This window comes from Eublepharis macularius, chromosome 5 (assembly GCF_028583425.1).
Source record: "Eublepharis macularius isolate TG4126 chromosome 5, MPM_Emac_v1.0, whole genome shotgun sequence".
NCBI lineage: Eukaryota > Metazoa > Chordata > Lepidosauria > Squamata > Eublepharidae > Eublepharis > Eublepharis macularius.
In genome coordinates this window covers 97,193,931-97,207,475 of record NC_072794.1, presented here as the reverse complement: position 1 = coordinate 97,207,475, position 13,545 = coordinate 97,193,931, and the positions used below count along the sequence as shown (strand labels likewise).

At 41.9% G+C, this 13,545-nt stretch overlaps 1 protein-coding gene and 1 long non-coding RNA gene across 3 annotated transcripts in view; one reads left to right on the top strand and one right to left on the bottom strand.

Annotated features, from left to right (window-relative positions):
* The window catches only part of EIF2B3 (eukaryotic translation initiation factor 2B subunit gamma), a 191,148-nt gene extending 186,180 nt beyond the window's left edge, over positions 1-4,968 (bottom strand). Inside the window, exon 1 of one of the 2 annotated variants that reach the window (XM_054981225.1) lies at positions 4,814-4,968. The gene's annotated coding sequence lies outside the window, so the exon portion shown is untranslated. The remainder of the gene's footprint in view (positions 1-4,813) is intronic. The other variant, XM_054981226.1, reaches the window with a different exon arrangement.
* Positions 4,969-5,067: 99 nt separating this feature from the next.
* LOC129329637 (uncharacterized) lies at positions 5,068-11,610 on the top strand. The gene is made up of 3 exons (XR_008597002.1): positions 5,068-5,130; positions 9,929-10,585; positions 10,946-11,610. It is a non-coding gene; the product is annotated as an uncharacterized LOC129329637 (long non-coding RNA).
* The last annotated feature ends 1,935 nt before the right edge of the window (positions 11,611-13,545 follow it).

The window sequence follows — 13,545 nt, the reverse complement described above, 5'->3', positions numbered from 1 at the left end:
TATGATATAAATCCTCTATAATAAGGTAAAGATTTGTTATCATTTAGTATATCAACCTTTATGGAAATCCAAGTTGAAATACTCATTTGTAAGAAAATTCATGGGTACAAGGGCATGTAAATTATTATTAATATGTAACAGAAGATTTCTTAGTTATCAATGTTTAATGACTTTCTCTCAATATTGTAACTATTAATGTGCATAATTAAATAAAAACTTTAAAAGAAAGAGGGCTGGAAGACATCTAAAAAGATGCTGGCAGAAAACTCACAATGAATCTGATAGAGCGACCTACAGAGCCCATTAGAAGAAGCGGCAGTGGTAGTGGTAAAGAAACTTTACTTCTCTGCAACAATTGCATTAGCTAGTTCACAACCATCCAAATTATTTAAGGTATCTCTGACTCCTAAATCTGAACCTTTACTGGCCCAAGAATAGACAACTAGCAGTAAAACGTTTGCGAAGATTTGGGCCCACAAAATAACACGAATACAGTCTGATCTGGATACTAGTCATAATATAGGCAAGTAAGAAAAAATGTTCAATACATCATACAGTCAGCATATGAACAATTCTGACCTAGTTACAGTGATAAAAATTGACAGGATCCTGGCATCAGTGAAGGCCACTACTTGTGCATTGGATCCTCGTCCATCTAGGCTGCTAAAATTATGTAAGGATCACATAAATGAGCCCTTGATATTCATCCTAAATCAGTCACCAACTCAGGGCACTTTCCTTCAGCCATTCAAAGAGGCACTCATCCACCTGCTACTTAAAAAGCCATCCCTAGACAAAAATGATCTGGCCAATTATCATCCAGTCTCTAATCTTCCCTTTCTGGGCAATGTGATTCAGAGAACTGTAAAAGACCAGCACCAGGTCTTCTTGGATAACTCTGGTGTTCTGGATCCTGTTCAGGCTAGGCTATGGTATAGAGACATCTCTGTTAGCTTTAGTTGATGACCTCCATCTGAATATAGACAAAGGCCATGCTTCCTTGATGTTCCTCCTGGGACTAACAGCAGCCTTTGATACAGTAGACCTTCCCATACTGTTGAGGCATTTGAAGGCAGAAATAGGTATCAGGGGTTGTGCCTTAGATGGGTTTTCATTATTCCTCATGGAACGGACTGAGAAAGTTGGCAACCAACTATCTTCAGTGTGGGAATTATCTTGTGGAGTTCCACAAGGGGCAATCTTATCCCCCATGTTACTCAACCTCTATGTAAAGCCTTTAGGAGAAATCATTTGGAGCCATGGAATTGGATGTTATCAATACACAGATGATACCCAGCTCTATATCTCTCTAGCTAAGGTCCTGAGTCACTGTCTGACTGCTGTGGTGAAATGGCTGAAAATGAACAAATTTAAACTGAACCAAGACAAGACAGCAGTGATTCTGGTTGGGAAAGCGGACATCTTGAAGGATGCTGTACTTCCCATTTTTGACTTGAGTTCAGCTGATCCTGGCAGACTTGGTTAAAAGCCTAGGGGTTATACTGGATCCAGCACCGCTGCTAAAGAACTAAGTAAATGCAGCTGTAAAAATGGCTTTCACCCAACTCAGACTAGCCTGGAAGATGGCTCCATGACATGGTCTATATGACCACTTGGATTCATGCCATGGTAACATTGAGACTAGATCACTGTAATGCACTCTACATTGGTCTCCTTTCAAAGTCAACTCAAAGACTCCAGCTGGTACAGAATACTAAAGCTCAATTCTCAGGAACTAGGTGGAGCATGCATATTACTTCTATTCTGCAGTCACTCCATTGGCTACTCATCAGTTACTGGATTCAATTCAATGTTCTGGCTATCACATACAAAGCCCTTCACGGCCTTGAACCCTCATAACTGCAGGAATGTCTCTCCCCCTATGCTCTGCAATGGCAGCTTCACTTATCTGCAGATACTATCCCACAGTTGGGCAAAATCAACAGATGCCCCCCCCCCCACACATTCTCTGTAGTGGCTCCCATCTTGTGGAATGGACTGTCTGCAGAGGTCAGGAAAACTCCCATTCTTCTGGCTTTCCATAAACTACACAAAACTGAATTATTCAGGAGGGCTTTTTCACTCAGACAACAGAGCTGGGATGTAAGGAAATGGTGCAGAGATGCTTTGGTAAAGGGACAGGAACAGTAGACTATACTACTAGGTTCTGACTGTGAGTGTAAATATGGCCTTACTGGCCCACATATGATCTTACAGGGTAGTTTCCCTGTTGTTTAATAGGTCACGTCAAATTCGTATGCTTTGATTGAGTAATGTTTCATTGGTGTATTACTATATTTTAAATGTATGCTTCTTTTCAAATTGACTGTGCCAGACGTTGATCACATGGACTTACATTGTGTAATCTGCCTTGGGTTTCAGTGAGAAAGGCCGGCTATAAATATCAATAAACAAACAAAAAGAAGCAACTGTTCCTGAACTCAGTATGGAACAGGATCAACCTAAGCCCTTTTTTTACTGAGTATGGAACCATTTGCTCACTCCCCAGAAGAATATGCTCCTGCCACAGGATGCTCTTCTCGTTTTTACATTCATTATCTGAAACTTGAAACATAATAATGATATTTTTTAAAATAGTTCAAGCCAGCTGGGAAGTGACTGGATGTGGTTATCCAGTATTGAGGAAAAGACACTCTTCACATGCTGAGAGACTCCTCTTTGAAATGAGTCTGTGACTTCTGAAAGCAACATATGTATTAAGGCATGAGTTTTCATGGACTTCATCAGATGCACAAAGGATGTCCTCAAAGAGCAGATATATAAAAACCAGTAATGAAAAAAGAATTCTATCTACTGAAGTCACAAAGCAGTAATAATGTAATGTTACAGAACACTGTCATAGTTCTAATGTAATAGTATCAGGTTTCCTGATGAACTCTAAACTAAAATGTTTCATGTTGGAATCTCCTTTTATTGAAGAACTGGAACTTTCAGGTCTGAACTACTGAACTATCCTTCAATAGTGGAAATGTTGCTGTTTTTGATATCTGACTATGTCCACTTATTCTTTTACACAGACAAAAGGACATTGTTGGAATGATATGGCATATATTATGTTGGAGGATGAGCAAGTGAACAAGCTCCTGATTTTATGTCTGATATTATCAGTGTTCTGAATGACTTTGGTCAGGCCTGATTCAGATAGAGGTGTGCTCTTAAGAAGCCCTGAGCATCTAGTTAGCTGTCAAATCATTTATCTCTTGCAAGAGGTTCATCACAGACAATGTCTTAGGATTGTTATCAGATATTGTACACAAGTAATACAATGAGAATTTCTGCTTCCATTCTAAACCTTTATTATTACTACATAATTATTCAGTATTCTTAATATCAAGTTTATCAAGAGAAAATCATACCATCCATTACAATAACGCAAATCATTCAAGGAGAGCAATTATCAGTATCTTACACAAAGAAACAAAGGTCACAGGCAAGGAGCTCCTTCTAAAAAGCTCCCAATCAATTCAACTTGTCATATTTATAGTGTTTCAGAATCATCCCTTTACAATAGTTATCTGTTCCAGTTCAAAGGGACTCACATTCTTGGCGAACGTATTATCTTATAACTTCAAACACCAGACAAGGTCATCTATATTAGAAACATCTTCTTACAATATATAAAAATAGTTCATTCTTGCTACCTCTTACAAGGCTACATAAAATTAGTGATTACAATTTTCTCATTCCTATAAATATCTTTCAACCCTCCACCAAAACATCTATCCTTGAATAATATCACTAACTTTTGAGTTCAAAGATCTTATAATAATAATGATGCCTGAGTCAACATGGGGACAGAGATGGCATCTGCATTTGTTGCATGATTTGATCCCTGGACCACTATTTCTGTTAGGAGGTCAAATTTGCTGGTGAGTAGCTGTTTTAGATTAAAAGGCTAATTTTAGCAAAGAAAGGCCAGCCCTACCCAAGGACTGAGAAAGAGAAGCACCATTGTCTAGAAAAGACTTCGTTACATTTGAGGGCTTTGAGCTCGGTTCTACAGGTGACAAATGGTGCTGTTGATCTTGTAGCAGGTTATTCACGGCTACCTGTGTTTATCTGCTGCATGGACTGATCCAAGCTCAGGTGGGGATGAAGCTGTTTAAGTCCTCATGGAACTTCTCACACGCTTCCTGCCCATAGGTCTAGATGGTGACTGTGACACTGTTGTACCTCAAATAGAGAAGAGGCATTTGGGGACAGGAGTTGAGGACACTGCTCTAACACGTTAATATGCTGGCATATGCAAATACCCATGCCAGTACCATTAACTTGTACCATAACTCCTATTAGCTACCACTCTAGAGTTCTTATTCCTTCCTATCTAGTTTTAGGTCTATTATTCCCTGCTTTAAAAGGCGATCTTAAACATATTTACTCTGAAGCCAGACCTCCTAAGCTCAATGGGACAGATTCCCTAGTAAGAGTGTTTAGGATTTCAGCTGTAAGCCTTTAGAATAGAGTGGACTATAAATTCAAACAACTAAAAACAGAAGCCGTCATCAAATCAAGCAGAAAACGCAAGTTGTGTTACCCTAGAGTGTGCAGGTACCTACTCCAAAAGCAAGCGAGGCATTTGGGATCCCCTAGAGAGGAGGACAAGACAGAGCACCCTTTTTATGTTGGAAATCTAAAGATGAGTGAGCAAGGTTCGAGGCCAGTAGTGACTGAGTCATCCTCTTCCCATCAGAGCAGCGAAACAACAGGCAACCTCAAGGGGGAGAGGGAGGGGGAGGGCTTCGCCTCCCAACGCAGCCCCCTCCCCTCCCCCTCAGGACCCGCCCTTTCCTACCTGTTACCTCAAGCCCGAAAACTGTGACAAGAAACCAATGGCGAGGACGCCCTCCTTCCCTCGGGAGGGCTCCCACGTTTGTGCAGCCGAGGAACGTCTTCGCTCCTGGAGCGAATCGATGGGCAGCCTGAAGAACGCCGCGCAACCAACCCCACTTTTTGCGTAGAGAAAAGGCTAGTACTATCGACTCCCAACCTATAGATTCCATCTGCCAGGGGCGTAGAGCAAAACCCAGAGCAATCGATTGCCAAACTCTTTGGTTGGATTCCGCCCCGACATGCGGGGGTTGCCGGGTGGTTATTTGCTCGGGGATGTCTGTGAGTTATCTGTAACTTCTAATTGAATATCTCCATAGTAAAAGCTTCACCGTTATTAATTTGCATAGGGAAAAAAAACATTAAACGTGGGTTCAAATGGGACTTGTACCATTGGCACTCCTGTCACCGTAAAGAGTTACATAAAAATGTGTTGAGATTCCAAGAAATTATAACAAGAAATGAAAATAATTTTTTGCAGAACTAAAATTACATTATATGGAGTTTTATTCATAGGGTTATTTGGACTGCCGAAGACAGAAGGGATGGGGGCAGAACTTGGGAGCAAAGAAGAGCTTGGGGGGGAAAGTGTGAAGCTTCAAGTTTCCTGAGTGCAGGGGGTGACGATATGGCAAAAAGTCGGGAAGGGGTAAAAGCTGGAACGGGCCGAAACGGGCATTAAACAAATAGTAGTACCACAAAAAAAAACAGTGGGATGTGTTAAAGACACTAGAAAACAATATTTTAGAAATGAAAACATGAAAATATCATGTTTTTATTAACCCTTTCCCTGACAAAATGCTCCTGGAACGCCACGTAACAGGCCGGAGCAGGCACTAAATAAATGCTAGTACCACAAGAAACAGTGGGAAGCATAAAGGATACCCAAGAACAAGATTTTAGAAATGAAAACACTGAACTAGCATGCTTTTATTAACTCTTTCCCTGTCAAAATACTCCCGGAACACCATGGAACAGGCCAGAACAGGCATTAAACAAATAGTAGTACCACAAAAAAACAGTGGGATGTGTTAAAGACACTGCAAAACAATATCTTAGAAAGGAAAACATGGAAATATCAAGCTTTTATTAATCCTTTCTCTGCCAAAATGTTCCTGGAACACAACGGAATAGGCCGGGACCAGCACCAAAGAAATGATAGGAACACAAAAACCAGTGGGAAGCATTAAAGATACTGCAGAAAAAGATTTGAGAAGTGAGAACACTGAACTAGCATGCTTCTATTAACCCTTTCCCTGCCAAAATGCTTCCGGAACAACAAAATAGGCTGGAACGGGCACTGAAGAAATGCTAGTACCACAAAAAACTGTGAGAATCATTAAAGACAAAGTGGTCTGAAGCTAGGCTTACCAGCAGTTCTGGAGAGAAATGTCTTGTGCCTTTAATAGAGGAAATGGGCCATGGTATGGAATGTCCTGGAGACACTTAAAAGACAGGACATACGTTTCTACAAATATCAGGTGTATCCTTGTTCTCAGAAAAATCTTGAACTAAACATGGATGTTGCAATCCATTCAAACTAGCCATCAACTCTTCCACTTGGATGACACTTTGGTTAGAAAGCTGCATGAAGCACTGGTATTTGAAGAGGGATTTGACTAAACCACCAATAGGTGCTTGGAGAGACAAATCAAGCATACAGGGGAGAACAGCAAAGCTGATTTGAAGAGCAGGAGACTGGGTAAGGTTGCCAACCTCCAGGTTGGGCCTAGAGTTCTCTTTGAATTACAGCTGATCTCTGGATCAGTTCCCCTGGGGGAAATGGCTGCTTTGGAGGGGGTACTCTATGACATTATACCTCACTGAGGTTCCTTCCCTTCCTAAACCATGCCCTTTCCAAGTTCCACCCCCAAATCTCCAGGTACAAGCAGGAGTCAGGAACTGTACAACTGGGCGGGGGGGGAGGGTTTGAGGATGGTGGAGCAGCAAATGTCATCTGATAGAATATAACAGATAAGGTGCTTCTAAGCAGGAGCAGGTTTGCCATTATGGCCTCCAGGAAAAAATTTCCCACGGGATAGTGGCCTGGAGTACAGCTTCTCCACGCACACACGTCAGTGCCCAGGCAGCACTGAGTGCCAATAAGACTATCTAGGCAAGAATCAGTCAATGGTATAGTGGTGCTGAAAAGCCTGGTGCTGCAGCTGCTGCCTGTCTTCCTCACTTGGTTTATCTTTGCTTCACTTGCCCCATTAGTAATCACCAGAGGCACCAGCCACAGATGACCAATGATAAGGCAAGCGAGGCAAGGATGAGCCGAGGGAGACAGGCAGCAATAGTCCTTGGCTTCACTGCTGGTTTGTACTTGCATATTAGCCCATTAGCTGGTGAACCTTCACCAGATGAGGCAGTGTTGCTGGAAGAGGGATGAGACCAGTGGAAGTGAAGAGCCATTGTCCACAGCTATTTTGGCAACCCTGTCTAACCCTGTTGCTAAGTCATAAAGATGATCCATTTCAGTCTGATTGTTGCCCTCATCATGGCAGACAAACATCATTGGTTGCCCAATGAATGTTCTACACTGGTCCTCTGATTGGGAGACTGCATCCCTGTTTGTCTTTCTGTACTTCTCAGTGCCTCTTGATATTATTGATAATGCCATCCTGTGACAACACAGTATTCATATTTGCTAACACTGCAATCTGGAGCCAGGTAGTTTGGCCATAAAGAAATGTATATTCCAAAGACAGCTCTGTCTGCCACAGGGCCATAAAGATATAGGTAGATGACATGCACAAATGGGGTCATCTTCACCCACTGCTTTGCAAACTTTGGATCAGTGAACCCCCAAAATGGACCCAGGGCATCCACGGTGGAATTCAGTGCTCTAGAGGCAAAGTTTGGGTTTTTTTACCCCCCCTCCCCCTGTCACATATGTGGAAGAAAAAGGCTTCTCACATAAGCAAAGGACAAAGGCATTCAGGCTTTACAGCCATAGAGACATGGCTGCTTTCTCCCTCCCTCATGGCATCTGAAGAAGGCCCTGTTCAGATGAGTGAAGCTGCCATGGTGGAACATAAGGGGAAGAGATGATCCTGTTGATATGAGGAGCCAAGGCCATGTGATAGTCAAAACTTGAACTGAGCCTGGTAACTGAAGGGTAGCTAGTGGAGTGACTGCAGAATGGGAGACAGAAACAGAGAGGTGAAATTGACAAAGCCTTAGAGAAGGCCTTCCCTCTGCGAAGCGATGTCTGCTGGCTCTGTCTTTTTAAACTATGCTTCCTGGCTAACATTGTGTCTCCTTACACTTGACAAACATGCCAAGGCATCTGATGTAGACAGACTCTGAGTCAATCAGGGTCAACTGAACCCCATTGAAGATGGGAAGCACAATGTTTTATAAATCTCTGCCTTCCCAACCAGCATTACTTCCATCTTATCTGGGTTCAATTTCAATTTGTTTCCTTCCAGCCATTTGACCTCAGCTGTCAAGCAATGACTCTACTGCATCACCAGGGAGTCCTTTAAGTGTTGTGTCAGGTTAATTCTCCATCATAGATGCTTTTATTTGGTTAATTCCTCACTGTGATAGCAGAGTTATCTGGAGGTAGCAAGCCCAGGCTTCTCCCTCCCCTCCACCCCGCCATTCCCCATTGTCATTTCCCTCGGTAGCAAGAATAGCACCCTCTATGGGACAAGAGCCCCACTTTATGTTAACCCTTTGGTTTTTGGTCTGCACCCTAGATATGCTCAGAGTACTTTCATTAAGGGAGGGTGTATAGACACAGGTAGCCTTTTGGGTAACAATCTTTCAGAACCCAGTGACAAAGATGGGCCTGATTAGTGCTATGCTAGACAGATTTGAGTCCCTTCTGAAAGGGCTTTCAAGAGATGCTGCCGGGAGAAGTCTGCTAGCCCTCTGGGCCACTAGTCTATGGGGGTACTATTATTTATTTAAAATATTTCAGTGTTGTCAGAAACATTTTAGTTTAGATTGTTTCTGGGGGGAAGGGTTCCATTTTTTTTATTAAGTTTTATAACATACAACAAATAGAAATCAACAATGAACATCAACTGTAACACAACAACTAATCAACAATAGTTTACAAGTTTTGAAGAATATGAACATTACAATAACTTTTAAACAAAGCATACATTATATTAACAAATATCAGAAAACTGAGTCAATGTCTGAGCAATTCTTATTTTTGGATGTAAATCATGCATGTTAATAAATTCAATAAAAGGGAACCATTTCTCATAGAAATTAGACCTGGCAGGAAAGTGTTCAGCATTGAGGATATTATCATTAATCTTATCCAGGATGAACTGGTTTTTTATTTTTGTGTGTTGATTAGTTGTTTTATTCTTGTTTGTTTTATAGTACATGTGTCATTGTAGTTTTTTCAGTTTGTTTTTAATTATATAAAACTGTTTAAAAAAAGAAAAAAGAACAAGACCATGCTTACCTATAGGAAATAGTGGAAAGCACAATGACCCTTAGAAAATAATGGAAAGAACGCTTGCCCACAGGGAATAATGAACGCTTGTCCATAGGAAATAATGGAAAGCACGTTACTCATAGGCAATAATGGAGACCACACTTGCCTATATGGAATGATGGAAGGCACGCTTGCCCACAGGGAATAACGGGGGCAGCAGCAATTGCCCATAAACAATAATGGAGGCCACATTTGCTCATAGGAAATAATGGAAAGCACGCTTGCCTACAGGGAACAATGGGGACAGTGATTGCCCACAGAGAATAATGGAGGAGAGCGATTGCCCAGAGGGAATAAGGGAGGAAAAAAACTTAGGAGCAACAACCCAATGAAATTCCAAAACTTACAAAGTTCATTAGAATACATGTGCAGCATTAAGTATAATGTGCTCTAAACCATATTTTCATGACAAACCTGTTGGAAGAGGAGGATTCAGCACTGTCCCTTTCTTCAGGTTTCAGAGGGGGACAAACCAAGGAGTTAGATAGAGAGGTCAGGGCACTCTGTTTACTGTTTACTGCTCTGACTGTCCTTTGATATGTAGATTGCTATTCTCAGGATTTCCTCCTCCTGACTTCCTCCCTCTCACCTCTTCTCTTCCTGGCTTTGTTCCAGGCACCATCTCTCTCCTTCTCCTCCCTCCATCTTCAAAACATGGATGCAGGACCAACCTTCAAAGACTGAAATACATTCAAGGGACTTGTTAGATACCTGAAAGGTACAGCACATTTCAAGCTAAAGTTACCAGCTAACAGCAAACCTGAACTTGTTGTGTACACAGACACTAATTATGGAGACTTGAATACCAGATTATTGACCATTGAACAAACTTTCTTCTATGGAAATGCAATGATAATCTGGACAATCAAGAAGCAAAACACAGTCACTCAATCTTCAACAGAATCTGAGTACATCTCAGCTGGACTATGTTGCCAAGAGATAACATGGCTAAAAAGAGTACTAGAAGATCTTGGAATACAGATCTCACAACCTGTGAAAACAATCAAACTTGTATCAAGCTTCTACAGAGAGATAACATTCACATGCAAACCAAGCATGTTGTCATGAAGTATCGCCTTGTGAAAAAACTACAACAGAAAGGCATCGTGAATATGATCCACTGTCCATCCAGAGAGATGATTTCTGACGCCCTAAGCAAGCTGCTACCAAGACTTCACTTTCAGACTGAGACAAGATAAATCTCATAGATTGATCCAAGCAACAGCAAGAGAGAGAAGGAAGAGGAGGATTCAGCGCTGTCCCTTTCCTCAGGTTTCACTGGGTGTACTGCTGTCAATACATGAGCGAGGTGTTGCATAGCCCTGACCTAAGGCAAGAGTTCATCTAACTGTCAGGGCAGCCTGAGGGTCTGTTTAGATCCATATACTGCCTCTTCAGAGAACCTGCTTGAGGCAGTTCACAAAGTAAAACACAAGAAAATCATAAAACAGCATCAAAGTAATTAAAGTTAAACTATTAGATAGGAGGGCTGTATTGTAGGGATGAGGTCTCAGATGCTTTGCTAATGAGTTAGGGACTGTAGATTTCACCACTATGCTGCCTTACATATTATTTGCTGCTTTAAATACGTACTTCTATGTAGTAACTGTGCTTTACGTTGTCTAATGTCAGCATAACATCAGGATATGAGCCTTGGAGTGCCACAGTCTTTGATTCTGGAATGTGTTATCTAACCCTGAACTTTGACCTGAGAAGCCTTGTTGTGGACCCTGTTGTTGCCAACACTTGCCTCCATCCTGGTGAGCAGGACTTTTCATTCTTCTATTTATACTCTTAACATTATGTTGCTGCTATTTCAGCTGGTTTTGATAAATAAATCCTATGTTGGCCCCAGAAACCTAATTAAAGGATTCCATATTTGCGTTGTTAGCAGTCTATCATTTAGCAAAGGAAGCGTGATTATAGGTGGTGTGAGCTGGTGTATGTGCAGGAGAAGCATACACCTGCTTATATTTAGAAAGGAACTCCATACTCTGATAGGAAACGAGGAGAGACAGATCCTAACTACCTATCTATTCTAAGGATGGGCATGGATGCTAGTACAAGTCCTGCATCTATGCTTCCAAGATGGAGGGAGGAGGAGGAGAGAGATGGTGCCTGGAACAAAGCCAGGAAAAGACAAGGTGAGAAAGAGGAGGAGGAAATCCTAAGAATAGCAATCTACATATCAGTCAGAGCAGTAAACAGTAAGCAGAGTGCCCTGACCTCTCTATCTTTCTAACTCTTTGGTTTGTCCCTCTCTGAAACCTGAGGAAAGGGACAGTGCTGAATCCTCCTCTTCCTTCCAACACCCTCTCTTGTTGTCACATGGTTGGTGGCCCCGCCCCCTGATCTCCAGACAGAGGGGAGTTTAGATTGCCCTCCGTGCTGCTTAGCGGCTCGGAGGGCAATCTAAACTCCCCTCTGTCTGGAGATCAGGGGGCGGGGCCACCAACCATGTGACCATTTTCTCTGAGGGCAACCTACAGTTCCACCACCTCTTTTCCCAGAAAAAAAGCCCTGAGTACACCAGACCATTTTGCTTGGCACCCAGGATCAGATCTCTGTATTTTTGGCACTTGGGCCAAAAAGAGTTATCTACCCCTTCCTTTTGCTGTCTCAAAGGATCCACATGAAAGCAGAAAAATGCTCTAGGGCCAGGTCAGATATTTCTCAGCAAACTTTGATTGCCTGATTTGACTCGTCTACCCCTTTCTCAGATCTTCATTTAGTTTTGTAATACGTGTTACTCAGGTTTTTCTCTATTCTTATACTGATATTTTTGCTGAACAGTTTTCACTGCAGTGAAATATATCCTTGACTAAATAATTAATTCCTAGTAAAAGGGTCCAGCCGGGCTTCTTTCTCATCAACAAATGGCCTTTGTATTATTTACATTCCTTTGAAACAGAAATGCTCTTCTGGTCATGGCCTTCACTGGTCTTCCATTTCAATCCAAACACATTTTTCCCACCCATCAACTCATACTTCTTTCACTCCACCATTTATTCTAAGAAAAAGCTAAGGGCCAAAACAGATGTGCTGCTGGGAGATCTAAGTCTGGATCTTCCCAGCATTTTAAAAAGGCTAGTAGATGCCGTATTTCAGATTAGCTCTGTGGTACAGGCATGGGAGGGACTTAACCCTTCCACTCCATGTATAGTTTCATCAGCATCCTGGGTTGCCAAGCCCCCTGTGGGGCATCCCCCATCTCTTGTTTCTGACTGCTGCCTGGAGTGGCAGGAGGATTTTTTTTTTAATTGGCCCTTAGGTGACAGTGTGACGACACTTTGGAGGGAAACCCAGAAATGACATCTTCTCTAAGAATCACTGGAAACTTTACAGTTTTACATGGAGTTTTCAGTGATTCCTAGAGAGATGTGACATCATTTCCACTGTTTCCTGGAAGTGACATAACACCATTACTGACAGCCTCCCACCAGTGCCCCTGCCCTCTACTCCTATCCCACCACTCTGAATGGATGGAAGAAAGGTGGAATGGATGGTGGGTAAAGAGTGACTGGAAGACCAGGATCAGTTTTGATTAGTAAAACTGAGAAGTAGAAGAATTAAACTCTAAGCCTAACATTTTCTTTGGCCCTCAGAGCAAGCCTTGGGAACATTTGCTTTGGCCCTCAATACAAGCCAGTCTGTATTTATACTTAACCTTCCCTGCAACTTCGAATAAAGACAATTGCTATGTTCTAAATGTGGGACTACCCTTCAAGAACCTTTGGAGCCTGACATTAGAACTTGTTATTCTAGTTCCTGTCAGGGTATCAGGAACCAGCACTCTTTTATTTTCTATGTAGTCTCTGCACAATTCAGTGTTTTAGTTACTGCAGTTATCCAAATAACTGTTATCCAAATAAATACTTCCGTTAAGAATATTATGTAAGAACCCTAAGGACATCCTAAGCAGCCACTACTTGATGAAGTCTTACCAGGTCTGTAAGGAACACCAAAGTCCAAATCTAGGTATTTTTCTGGAAGCAAGAAGGAGTCTTAAATAAAGCAAGCTGTATGTAGGGATTAAGTGCCAGGATTACTTGCCTTTTATTGCATAAGTGCCAGGATTACTTGCTTGGTATCTGAAGAAGTGAGCTGTGGCTCGTGAAAGTTCATACTGTACCACTAGTTTTGTTAGGCTTATAGGTGCTACTGGACTCTTGCTCTTTTCCACTGCTACAGACAAACACAGCTACCCATCTTGATCTATCTACATCATTCAT